Consider the following 13,249-nt stretch of genomic DNA (forward strand, 5'->3'; position numbering starts at 1 on the left):
GGTGCGTCGTCACTTTCTTTCCAATGTTGAGCGAGTGGTTGGAAAACTATAATCCTGTATTGTACGAATTATTCGGCAAATTGAATTCTCAAAATTGACAATCAGCACTGCTTTCATTAGGGAATTGTCATTAAGTACCTACAGAACAACAATTATTTCTAGTTTATCCTGCACAATGACGATCACTAAGACGCTTGATGAACGTTATGTGCAGGGATACAGGCGACCCCCTCTATCTGGTAAATGACGTCATAAAGGCGCGTATAATTGACGAGTTTTTTTCCGGTGACGGATGAACTCGAAAGTGGTCTATTAGGAAATATCGATTTTTTGGGGGGAAATTTGTAACCCGACCCCTAAAGATATTCCGGATAGTTGGTACAGATTACAGGCATGATAGGAGTGAATATGGTAAATAAAGGCAACAGTAGTATACCGCTGTTCAAAACTCATAAATCCATGGACAAAAAACAAAATCGGGGTAACAAACTAAAACCGAGGGAACACCGAAACGCAACACACACAGAAACGGACCAAGCATCAGACAAAATACCACGAGAATAACAAATATAACATCAAAACCAAATACATGAATTTGGGATAGACAAGTACCGTGCCACGTCTTATCTTAATCTCTTAAAAAATCGTTTGTTTGTGTATGAACTTGTTCTCACGTTCATGTGTAGAACCAAATTGTTAATGTCGTTATTTGACAATTAGAGAGATACTCAGTAATTTTTTATTACCTTTTATGATAAAATCGAAAATGAACAATATTTAAAAGTTTCTTTAATACATGTATACAAGTAGTACATTTGATTTATTTTTTTGTGTTTATTTATATATTAAGATCTTGAAATATTTTTTTTAACTAGATGATAAAAGGATTGTTTACGTTATTCGTGTACCTGCCCTACATTGGCTCCTTTATAAAAGTAGTTGATAGAACCCCTTATTTTTCTTTTACAAAACACCACTATCACAAATATTGAAAATGTTTGATTGTTTCGAAGAGATTCCAATTAGGTTTTTTTTAAATGAAGCATGGTCTTATTAATAAGCTCGGGATCACATAATATGTTTTGATATATCTGTAGATGCGGATACGTCAACGTATACGATACGGTTAATACGTTTGTAAATGACCGACCTCTAGTAAGGCTGTTAGGTGGTATTTTTGTTTGTTTGTGAGATTAACATTCACCATTTGCTTTACCCAATTCTGAACGTGTTTTTTTAACAAACTGTCCAGGTTTGTTGTCAGTAGCGAAGAAAAAACCGCAAAATTTGCAATAAATTTCGTCTAGTGGAGTTGAATAGACAATGCATGGGAAATAGTGCAGCCACGCATATTAGAAGCATCTTTTTAACCCGAACATTTCACGTTTATGAAAAGGAAAAGAACTCGGTATATTCCAGTTTTCATTTAGAATGCTATACATTTGAGCATTAGGTACAGATGTGGAAATAAAGTTTGCAATATCCTTAGATTCAGCAAGTGTCATTTTCTAAAAAAAACCGGGAAAACGGGGGAGGTGGGGTTCGTTTATTACATGTAAGGGCAATAACTCGATCGTTGGAAGTAAATAGTCAATCTGTTACAGTGCATTGTACATAAAGACCGCATTCTGATCATTTTAGCCCCTGTCAGATTTTCTCTTTTCATAGCGTTTTCAAGATAACAGACAAAACTTGATTTTATTCCTATTGTCTATTTTTTGCCATGTTGGTTGAAAGGCGGGGTCATTGGACACATTTTTTTTAAGATACCCTAACGATGATTGCGGCTCAGTAGTTTCAAATCAGAGGATTTGTGTAAAGATTATCGACGACGGACCATGGACACCGAGTGATAAGAACAGATCACTTAACATTTTAGGCCAAGTGATCTAAAAATGGGCAAAAAAAAAATCATGAAATGGCAATAAATACTACAAGAAGTCGACTGACAATTTGACCTTCGAATATATATGCGGATCTTGTCTTGCTGATTATTTTGTGCTGTTCATTTTTTGTAATCTCATGTCGTTAAGGCCAATCATGCCAAAATATGGATAAAGATTAATGTTTAGAGGTCATAATCAACCAACTATATCGAAAATTTCGACAATTTTCATATCTTGACCTTTAGATCAAGTTTATTAGTTAAATTTTCTCTTTATTTATATAGTTTTGATGATAAGTGCAATTTCTCCTACATGTTTATGGAGGTATCTGACAACTTTAGGCGATGCATGACTTTTAAATATATCTTGTCTTGTTGGTCATTTTTGAAGTCCAAATTTATTTATAAGTCTTATAGTTTTCAACGAAATATTTTCAGTCAGATTTTCTCTGTCTATTATAATTATAGCGCTTTTTAAGATAACATATATTATTTATAAGGTGTAGTGAAACTTTCCTCAGTATGCTCTATTTCAGCCCCGTCAGGCATGTGTTGGTCTGATGCCTGTATCATCAGATTTTTAAAATCGATACCCAAAGAATACTTGTGGTTAAGTTTGCGATAAATTGGCCCAGAGTTTTACATATTTTGTAAATGTTAACGGATGCAACTGGCTATTTCCATGACAATTTCTTGCGGGAATTTTGGGGTTTTGGTCCTGTTCGTAGAGACATAGGACGATATATCTTTTTCGTTAATCTCGTACTCCATAATACATGGTACAAAATGTAGGTCGTTCATTTTCTATATGATCAGTTATTTTTTTTCACTTTTCTCCCCTTCTGAAGTCAAATGATCAGAAAATATTTGTTCATCATAATATGAGATTTCGACCAAACACGCCGTGAACGATAAAGTTTAACATGAAGGTCGATACACAATGATTTTATATAAAGATTTCCAATATGACATTTTATGTTCAATAAATATTATCGGACCACATATGAGTTATCACGTTGTGATTGGTTAAACGCCGTCACGTGGTGATCCCCTATGAGACCGTATGGGATTAGTAAGTTTCATATGGGGTTCATGACGCGTTAATTGCGACGTCATCTTTTAATGCTGTTCTGTTTCATTTTTTTATTTTTCAACAAAACGCCGCAGAAAAAGTCCAGCGTCCGATAAATTCGTTATACAGTTAACTACTAACCCCCTACGGATCCATAGAGGGTGAATAAAATTCATAGATTTGGGCCTCTTTGGATCCGTAGGGGGTCAATAGCGAGCCATATAACTTGTAAAAGCATGTAACCGATTTCTCATACATGTAAATTTAAGTACAGCCGTCGACGTTGACTGTAAATGCGAATCTTTTGAGACAAGTGTTTGTTGTTGTGTTTCATTAGTAAAAACAATTTCTTTTTCTATCTCATTCTAGGAACTTAATTTCGCAAATATTGAGATAAATGACCTTTTTAATAATCCTTTGATATTTGCCTATTTTTTTAATTATTTATAACAAACAAATAAGGAGAGTTGATTGGATTGCTACATCATGTAATGAGACGACTATCCACCATGCATGTAAGCACAAAATACATGTAGGTCACCTTACAGAAAATCCCATACCATATAGTCATTTATAAAAGGCTCTGACTAGAAAAAAAGAAAAACAATTCAGACGAGAAAATAAACGGACTTATTCACACACTATTATCTACGAAAATCAAATATAGCAGACATCGATCAATACTTAAGGAACTTCAACTACCGAAAAAAAACCTATCCTGCTTTTATAAAGTACGTAAAGAATGTGGCGGGCTTAAACAAACATGTGAAACAAGTTCCGCAGACACGTGGAAGAACACGTGAAGTCTCTTTTTGATGTAGCGGCATACTGCAAAATACCAAATACGCTATTTTTTTATGAGTGGCAGTTTCGGACGGCACAGTTCAAATATGTTTTCCTTCTCTCTGATAAAGAAAGATGTTAATTTTTTCAAAGTTGTGATTCAAAATATCTTCACCCGGTTAAGGGCATGGCAAACGCTACGTCATGCGAATGAAAACTCTCAATCTGAAAATAAATTCGATACCTGTCCGCTTCAAATTCGGATAAATACCTTATCAAACAACGTTGGTGTTTGAAGTATGTGCCATTTAATTTTAGATTGCTATTACATTATAATCGCACATTTGTGGATTTCAGTAAATCAATACGGCGGCTTACTCCTTAGTTACGACATGTCTATTGTGCATTTGATGGTGATAACTAATGATTAAAACATGTTTATATATAAATTGCCAATGGTCTTGATGTACGTGCAAACTGGGTCACTTACTCACTTTTTTATCAAAGTCTTCCGGACTTTTTTTTAGTTTGTGAGTTAATCACCTCAGTTTTACACATCAATATCCTCTAGATAAATGTGTGTAATCCTGAATTAAAATAGATATGCAAAAGGGTTAAACTTTAGCTTTAATTTTTATATGAAATTTATACATCTTTTGGTGTAGCAAGAACGCACGGTCTACCTTGTGACATCTAATTTTTATAAAACGAAATTGTTGAAAATAAAACGAAAAACAATATATATAAGAAAATAATAATCCTACCTGTTATTCGCAACATGCAATACTGCAGTTACTGTGTACTACCTTTCGCGAATAAACGAGTGGTAACATATCTAGTCTTATACATGTACATACATCTACATAAAAGGCTATTCAAATTTACTGTATGTTTTTTAAACATGAATGTAAATAATAAATACAAAAAACAACTATTAAAACTACCCGTTGGTTGATTCAGTCTCAAAATATTCAATCTTTTAAATCAGTTTTAAGTGTCATTATGCATTTAAAATATTTAACATAATAACGATTTGTATATATGTACAAACACCTTTGTAATATTAGAGCATTTGCATTATTCACATATCTATATACGTGCACGGATCGACGTATACGTATCGGGCAGATTTGTATAAAATAATATTTTAGTCCCGACCTCAATTACAACTAAACTGATGTAAAATATGAACCGAGTATTGATGATATATAGTTAAAACACTAAATAGTCCATGCTTTTATAAGATCAAGAGCATACACACATCGTATTTAAAAACTGTGTGTGATAAGTGTATCTTTTTCATATACAAATATTTTATATATGAAAGGATCAAATCGAACACACCTTGTCTACGAAAATTAACGGGAACATTATGTACTAATACAAGTGTGTTTATTGCCCAGGTAATTGTACTTTAGGCGGGTCAAGAGGGAGAATAAGGGAAACTAATCTAGATTTTTTTTTTAAATTATCATTGAATTTTGGCAGAATATGGTCCCGGTCCCATAATCAAACTGCTGATAAACCCGTTAAATTAAGCGAGACAATCCCCATCTCCATCTCACTTCTAAAAAATTAAAGTTCTTACGACACAAAGGTATTGATTTGGGTTTGTGGGGCTGCATTTTTGTATGCTTTGTTTAAAAAAAAAAAGGCTATTGTATAATATCATTTGTGTATTCTACGCATTTTTTTCGGAATTCAGTATACTTTTATCAAATTCTTCTATTTTGCAGCTATTGGGTACAAAATGGAAAAATATTTAATAATATTATTTAATTGAGATCTGGAACAAGAATATCAGTAACTGCTACATGTGGTAGTCCTTTGTGAATATATGTCTCATTGTCATTTTGTTTAGTTTCTTTTGTTGCCTGTTCTGACATCGGATTTGGAATTCTTTAACTCTGAGTTTTATTGTGCTTATTTTTGTGTGTTTCTTTATACTACACAGGCTATTCGTATAGGGGGCGTTGATGACAATTTCGCCGTGTCCAAATAATGAGATCGTCCGTTTTATTGCTCTTACTGCATGGCACATGTTGCTTAGATAGTTCAATTTTCCTGTCTCTACATCCCTTTCAATCACAAAATTAAATCTTCAAGAAATATTTATTTTCATCTATTTTATGTAATTTCAATCGTAACAGTGTGAAAAAATTAAACCACTTTTGTGGATTTCAAGAAGGGAGCATTGAGGGCGTATGCCATCCGCTTAGAACGCATTATTTGATTATTATTTATTTTTATTTTTTTATTTGGTTTTATCAATTTCCTAATTTGTTTAATTCTATATTTTTCTATAAACGCGCACCTCTAGATAGCAAATCATACATCCGCCATACACGCGGATACGTGTAAAATGGGCGCACGAGGATAGTTTGTTACTTTAGTCAAACATTATCATAACTCAAGGATCTTTTCTTCAGGAAAAAAATAATTGGAGTATATATCTCAATTGAAATAATATTTTTGATATAAAGTCGGATATTATAACTTCTTTGATATAAATTGATCAACTCAAACAATTAGACATAATAAACATTCAGAGCCTCATATATCTTATTTAAGAATGAGGGGTGTTCTCGATTCATAAAACGTATCCAAAACGTTTAATTAAAATGACCCATTTAATTTTACAACAATCACCTTTGTGAGTTAAAATATATTTTGATTAGAGAGATTAAGAAAATAAAAACTATTTTTATTTTTTATATACTTCTTTATAATGCATATTTATATTTTCCTGATTGTTTTAGGATCAACGTAGAATTGTAATTGTTATATTTTGGTTCCTTCTTCATTTTCTTCTAGATTTGACGCAGTATAGACTTCGTTTTGCAAGTCCTTGAAATGCTCCGAAACTTTTCATCGCTTTTTGATGTAGTCTTGAATGAATTGTTTTCGACGCCGTTCTATGACAATATCTAGAAACTTATTATTTTCAGATGAACCCCCATCTCCAAACCGCCAGGGGAGAAATGTGTTTGGATCATAATTATGCGACGTCGCCAATTTTATAACTCGACAGGGGAAATCCCAGAAACATTTTTAGATATTAATAAATCATTTATGGTTCAATGAATTGCGTATACAACATGTAAAGTCTGAATTTTTTAGGACAAATCAACAATGCTCAATCGTTTGCCTTATTGTCGGAGATTTCCGTAAACGGACAGCTCCCTATTCCGTTACCAGTCTATGGAAGGTGCGATACGATAAAAACTTTTCTTATATCAATGAGCCGGATATTGTCTTATATCAACGAGTTGCATTGTGGGAAATCTCAGACGAATGTTTACATTTTTATGAAGGAATGAAGATTTCTCGGTATAAAGTAATGATTCTTTTCTAAAAACAGGCTGACATTTAACAAGACATAAGTCTGCTGTATAATTTCCATGAAATATTTTAAGTTATACCAAGCAATGTGTATTTAAACGAGAAAAATTGAATTGTTGAATAAATGAGACATAGATGCACGATTTATCATTTGTAGATGTACAAATTCAATTAATGTCATGTAGCAAATTATGTGGAATGCAATTGGGATGAATTCGATTGTTGGTAAGCCAAAATCACCTGTAAGTCAAAGATACTGCTATATTTTAAAATATCAATGCGATGTTTGTCTTATATCATAGCGATATTTTTTTAATATCAAAAATTTATGAATGCGATACTTTTCTTATATAACTGCTATAGTTTTCTAATATAAAATTAATACGATGACACGTCACAATGCATGTCAAAAGAACCGCAAACATAATTCACAAACTTAGTTCATGACCGGCTTAATGTTTGAGGATCAATATCACTAAAATTTCGTATCTGTAACAAAATTAACGCTTACACGATCTTATCATTTTAAAAATGTTGCTTGACCCTATTGATATTTGAAAGTGTTAACAACCTGTTCAGTCTATTGTTTTCAATCACATGGTTTAACCGACTAATTCTGTCTGAAGTGATAATGCAATGGTGGAATTTAAATGCGGTTGTAAATAGACCAGACGTCTTATACGTTCAGGTATTTCACATCCAATTTTTTATGGAAATATTCTTTATGAAGCACAAAGATGTCAGTATTCACCTCAGAAACTTACAAAACCTTTGAATAGACTTATTAAGAAGGGATATAATTACGATACTGTTGTCAAGTCATTGAAGATTGCATATTTTGGCGTTAATATTGAGTCACTGATAAGGTCTTTGCATCGGAACTAAACACATTTATTCTAAAAACAGTTGTTGGCATGACACGGGTTATATTCTTCTCATATATGTTGTAATGGTATGATACTAAACCCCTAACGGGAAAGATTGTGACCGATGTTAATATGATGAAATCATAATCTTTCAGTCAGTTTAATTGAAGTGTGGAGCTGGCATGTCATTTAACTGCTAGTAGTCTGTTGTTATTTATGTATTATTGTCATTTTGTTTATTTTCTTTGGTTACATCTTCTGACATCAGACTCGGACTTCTCTTGAACTGAATTTTAATGTGCGTATTGTTATGCGTTTACTTTTCTACATTGGTTAGATGTATAGGGGGAGGGTTGAGATCTCACAAACATGTTTAACCCCGTCGAATTTTTTGCGCCTGTCCCAAGTCAGGAGCCTCTGGCCTTTGTTAGTCTTGTATTATTTTAATTTTAGTTTCTTGTGTACAATTTGGAAATTAATATGGCGTTCATTTTCACTGAACTAGTATATATTTGTTTAGGGACCAGCTGAAGGACGCCTCCGGGTGCGGGAATTTCTCGCTACATTGAAGACCTGTTGGTGACCTTCTGCTGTTGTTTTTTTATTTGGTCGGGTTGTTGTCTCTTTGACACATTCCCCATTTCCATTCTCAATTTTACCAACCTATTAGATTCAAATATAGGTCCAGTGGCCGATCAATGCATTTGAATTGGGACATATGGTTGGACCCCACCCCCTTATCGTAGGTTTGGAACCCCCTTTTGAAAACGGCTGGATCTGCCCTTGAAGTCACACTGTTATAGCCTATCCACATGGGTAATATCGAAACAGACAAAAACTAGATATGTCAAAGCAACACGAATTGTCCCGTCTTAAAATGTTGAAAATCTGCAATTTCAATAACAAATGTGGACACAAACATGATGGTAGTCTCACATGTCAAAAATCAGCTCAAAATCTAGAGGCGTATAGAAAAAGAGTCAGTGTAACTATGATTTTCAATAATTTTCGAAGTTGTTAACCCTTAATTTTGGCCAAAATTAGCGGAGCAAAACAATTTTAAATTTCATCTGCAAATCATCATAGTTAGCTCACATACAAAAAAAAATCACTCCAATATCTGAAAGCATTTAGAAAAAAAGTCTGTATAACTGAGATTTTCAACAATTTATCAAAGTCCATAGCCCGTAATTTCGGCAAAAATTAGCCAAGCAGAACAAAACTTAAACTTGATCTGTTACTCATCATGGTTAACTCACATAACAAAAATCAGCCCAATATATGAAGGCGTTTAAAAAAAACTCCGTATAATGGTTTGTTACGGAATGACGGAATTAAGAAATTACGGAATTTCAGAATGACAGAATTTCGAAATTACGGAATTTCAGAATGACAGAATTTCGAAATTACGGAATTTCAGAATGACAGAATTTCTAAATTACGGAATTTCGGATTTTCGGAATTACGAAATTTCGAATAAGGGTAAAGCTATATGGCACCGACAACTTCTTTGCGGACCATACATATCATTACTTTAAAAAAAAACATTCTTTCAAACAGTCCAATCCAATACAGCTCCAAATAACAATAAATATTCAAATGGTAAAATAAATATTCCAAACAAATTGAAATGTACAAATGCTGATGTCCCGAACTTTGAAGATACCAACTGAGTAGCCTCAGACTATAAATTGAACAATTTCAGATACAACGAAAATCAAAAATCTTGTCTAACAGAAAATGTATTTATAATTAACATAGAAAAAATATTGAGAAGAAAAACAGTTCTTTTTTATATCAAAGACTTTCCCCGTTGGTAAATCGATATCTCTATGAACATAATCAGCTCGCCGCCTGGACGCTCTTTTACATCGCGATGACCGTGAGGGCATTCCGTTGCTTTGTTACCACAGAGATTGGACTTGCGTTTTTGACTAGTAATCGATCGTACATATAACAATCCGTAATGCTTGTTATAAATTTATCTCTTCAATGAATACCCCAAAAAAATGTTTAGAACTCAAATGAATAAGATGTAAATGTCTGTTGACGTTAGAAATGTGTATAATTATATATTTTTTTCTATATTTATACATTTAGATCGTTCAGTGCTGTTTATTTGGTATTTTTATTGACGAAATCGTTCTTGTACCATCATAACTGTCGTTACCTTTCAGCACCCAAATGACGTTTGAAGGACAGGAAAGCAGTTATTTATAAAGGGTTTATCTGATATTAGATTTATAGATATATGAAGAAGATGGTGCATGAGTTCGAATGAGAGAACTGTCCATCAAAGTTATACTAGTACTTTGTTTTAAGTAAACCATTATAGATCAAAGTAGGGCATTAAACACGGAGCTTTGACTCTCAGCGAACACCATGCTATATAGGAACCAAAAAATTACTAGTGTTAAACCACTCAAACAGGAAAACCAACAGTCTAATTTGTATAAAAAAGGAGATTCAAAAATGCACAGGCCAAATTTTGTCGAATCAATCTGAACGAGGACAGTATGATTCATCTTTGTCAAAAGTTAGTTTCATTGGTTTCAATAAAGTAAGTCTTCCATGCATGCGTTGCGAGCATATCTGGTATATATTATTTCGGTGCGTTCATTATAAATTTGCTAAATGTTATATTTATGTGAACAATGATATTGATACTTAGCTATTTGATTATGACATTGTTTATTAAACCCCATCGGTACTGGCATTTTCAAATTTTGAAAATGGTGGATTGAACCTGGTTATATTGCGCAAAACCTGTCACGTGTATGACAGTATCATCAAATTCTGTCATATTTACAACGATGCATGAACAAAACAGACATAATAGGTAAAATTGTCAAAATATGGATACAGCAGTCAAATATTAATACTAATAATTACTAATATCGATATTACAAAAACACCGCTATGATATTTTAAAAGTATCGCATTGATATTTTAAAAGTATCGCATTGTTTATTTATGTATATAAGAAAAACACAGCACTTCAAATTTTACACGGACTTAAACTTTAGCTTCTAACTAACTTCTAAATGTACATTTAGACTCAATTGTTGTTTATATTTGAACAATAAGTTTTAAAGTTAGTATTTTCTTAATTTTTCGTTGCCAAAAACAACATTTTCCATTTTCCGCATTGAATGTCTGCATATTTACAATTGATATTAGACAATATCGCTCATTGATATAAGAAAAGTTTTTATCGATACGCTTCTTCCATAGACTGGTTACACTGGTTTTTTTTTACATCACAACTGCATATATCAATCGCGACATCCCCTGATAACACCATTTACTTTAGCTCACACCAATCGAAGTCCGTTTGCCCGTAGGCGAAGTTAAATACATTTTACCGTGTTGTGAGAAGGTATCGTGTCTATGTAGAGCATGTTATTTGGTTACTCAAACTTTTTAGAGTTGTTGGAACTCTATACAGACATCATAGTGATACTTAACTTAGGGTTGCTTGTGTGTGGGAAGCTCTTGTTGCCCGAAGAACCTATTTGTCTATTTTATTTTATATTGGGTTTATTAGTATTATCGGTATGTGAGTTTTTATATACGATTTTAAAACTATTCTTATTGTATGTTTTGCATTAAAAATATCTTTATCGGGACCAACCTGGCTTAATTTATCCTTTCGTCATATACGTGTTATACGATACGTCGATACGGATACGCCAGCAAATACTTGATTAATGCAAATGCTCTAATTAGAATAAAACATATACTGAGTTGCATTTAATAGGTAACTATACTTAGGTACCCAATAATATAATTGCGTTCTACACGAAATCCCAAGTCGTCCGCAAATCCTTTTGTCAGATATTATTTCGTCAAAAAACATTATTAATTCAACTACTGCTAATTTGCGTGTTTACTGTTTAATGATCGGTGACGGATCCAGGACGAGGGGTCTCATTTTTTGATTGACAAAAAAAAAATGAAAAATGGTAGGTTTTTTTAAATATTATAAACGTTTTATATGAAATGGTCCGAAAAAATGTTTCCCTCACTTTGCTTGGCGATATATTTATAGATAATCGTTGACCATCTCAACGAGAAAAACAATCGAGTGGAGATGACCAATGAGTATCTGTTTATCGCTATTTTTCCTATGACGACTTTGTCAATTTCATGTCAATTTGTTAGCAACGCCACGTGCCTTCTTAGTTTCACGATATTTTCCATCTCACGCGAGTAAGTTATGAAAAATTATCACAAAAAAAGATCAAAGGAAAAATGCACAAAATAGCGATAAATTATATTATCGGAAATTTGCCAGCAATCAAAATTTCTATATATGGACCTGGTGATATATGGGTATCAGGGTGTGAAATCCATGACATCTGAAATATATAATATGCTTTTTTCAATACAAACGTAAATTCTTGTCCCAGCCACTTTTAACAAAAATGTGTTTGATCTTTTCAAGCTATTTATTGTGCAGTCAGAACATTGAATTTGATTTAACATTTTTGAGCAAAGAAATTTAAACATACTATTTAAAGAAGGATTAATAAATATTGATATCTGAATGGTTCAAAATAATTAAAATGGCATGTCGCTAGACCCCTGTTCAACATTCATACTCTAAAATATTGTAAAAAAGGTAGAAATAAATTTTATTTTTACATGATATAAGTAAAAGTACATGTATGTTTAGCGCCAACATATTTTGATAAACAGCTTTTTACAGAGGTTTTTAAATCTTAGAAGGTGTGTCCCTGACATTCCTGACAAAATGTTAGTCACTACGAACCGAAGTCATTAAATTTTGCTAATAAACAGTCTTGTCAATTTTTGCAAGAGATATGCGCATTTGGGTCTTACAAAAGAAGTGATGCTTTTAAAACGGCAATTAAATTGTTGGCATAAAAAATTGAGCTCATCAAATGGACCAAAGTGATACCGTATTTTTTGTAAATGTCTACTACGAAACGGGTCAAATCTCCTTCAGTATCTGGTATTAAAATTATGAAAACAAATATCAGTGTACAGCTTGTACTTGCTTTGATGAATAGAATAATTCTTGTTACTATTGTAATATAGGGATTGTGTGTGGGGGGGGGGGGGGGGGGATAAAACATGCATGTGAATATGTCCACTACGAAACAGTCGTTTTTTACTCTCTTTAGCTAACCTGGTCCGAAGGGTTCATTATAGATAGAGACAATTGTAAGCAGCAAGAATGTTCAGTAAATTAAGATGTACAAACACATCATCATCACCAAAACACAATTTTGTCATGAATCCATCTGCTTCCTTTGTTTAATATTCACATAGAGT

This window comes from Mytilus galloprovincialis, chromosome 8 (genome assembly GCF_965363235.1).
Source record: "Mytilus galloprovincialis chromosome 8, xbMytGall1.hap1.1, whole genome shotgun sequence".
Taxonomy (NCBI): domain Eukaryota; kingdom Metazoa; phylum Mollusca; class Bivalvia; order Mytilida; family Mytilidae; genus Mytilus; species Mytilus galloprovincialis.